Raw genomic sequence first — 1,452 nt, forward strand, 5'->3', positions numbered from 1 at the left:
AAAAAAAAAAAAAAGATTTATACTGTTTCTTTGACTTACAATCTACTTATATAACATGGTATAATATTTTCTCCTAGCATTAGAAACTTTGAAAACTGTGTTTCCAGGGGCTGGTGAGATGGCTCAGTGGTCTAAAGCACCTACTTAGGACAAGTTTAGCAAAGCACAGGGACCGTGGTTCAATCCTCCAGCACCACATACCAGCCAGCCCCGCCCCCTGGTGGGCTGAGCTGGACACACACACACACACACACACACACACACGCAAAAATAAATAAATAAATTTTTTAAAAGTTAAAAAAAAAGAAAGAAAAATGTGTTTCCATTTTCCATTGACTTTATATTAGTTCTTGTCTTTTACACATACACACACACATACACACACACATGAAAAAATATGTATGTAACCTGATATAAGATTGAAACTGTTCTGTGGAAATCTTCAATGACTTTTTAAATGGGTTCGTCTAATATAATTATATTTTATATAGTGTTGCATAACTACCATTTTGAGAGCTCTTTATTCTTTATTGAGGACCATATAGGAACTTCTCTTGCCTTCCGGATTATGGTCTTTGTTATTTTCTATATGGTATGCCTGGAGGTGTTACAATATTTTAAATTTGTATAACTGAAAAATATTTTACTTTTAGTTTTCAAAGGCATGTTTCCTAAATATAAAATAGAACGCATCAATGAGGACTGATCTTTTCTTTTCAGTCCTTTGAATAAATAAGTGTAGTTTTTTTTCCCACTTGCTCTTTTTTTTTCTAATGTGGAATAAGATGCTATTTAATTTTATTCTTCCATAGCTAATATTTTTTCTATGTATATGCTTTGATGATTTTTTCTTTACAATTAGTTTTGGACAATTTCATTTTTGTGTATCTTGGTATGATTTTATCCATATTTCTTGTGCAAAAGATTCATTTTTCTTGGAAATGTGGTGCTATAATTTTAACTAAATTCAGAAATTTTAAATCTTTAAATATTTATTGCCTGCCCCTTTCTACTTTGAGAATTCTAACTATATGAATATAAGTTTCTTGATTTTGGCACAGAGTGAACTATTATATGACTGATCTGTAAACTCTTTCTTCTCCACGTTTATTTTAGATGATTTTTTTTTTTTTAAACTGGGGATTGAACTCAGGCCGTTGTGCTTGCCAGGCAAGCACTTATTCTACTGAGCTGTCTCCCAGCCCCTATTTTAGACAATTTTAATTGTTATATTCCTTTGTTTATAAATAATTATTTATAATGCACAATCTATTATTCTCATGTTATGTATTAATTTCAGAAATATTTTTCTAAAATTCACTCTGTCTACATCTTACATCTTTCACATTTCAGTATTTGTTGACAGTTTTTATTTTGCTATATACTTATTACTGATTTTCAATAAAGTTAATAGTGAGTTAAGGGGCCAGGGAGATGGCTCAGTAGAATAAG

The sequence above is a fragment of the Octodon degus genome, unplaced genomic scaffold, assembly GCF_000260255.1.
Source record: "Octodon degus isolate 3935 unplaced genomic scaffold, OctDeg1.0 scaffold00005, whole genome shotgun sequence".
Lineage (NCBI taxonomy): Eukaryota > Metazoa > Chordata > Mammalia > Rodentia > Octodontidae > Octodon > Octodon degus.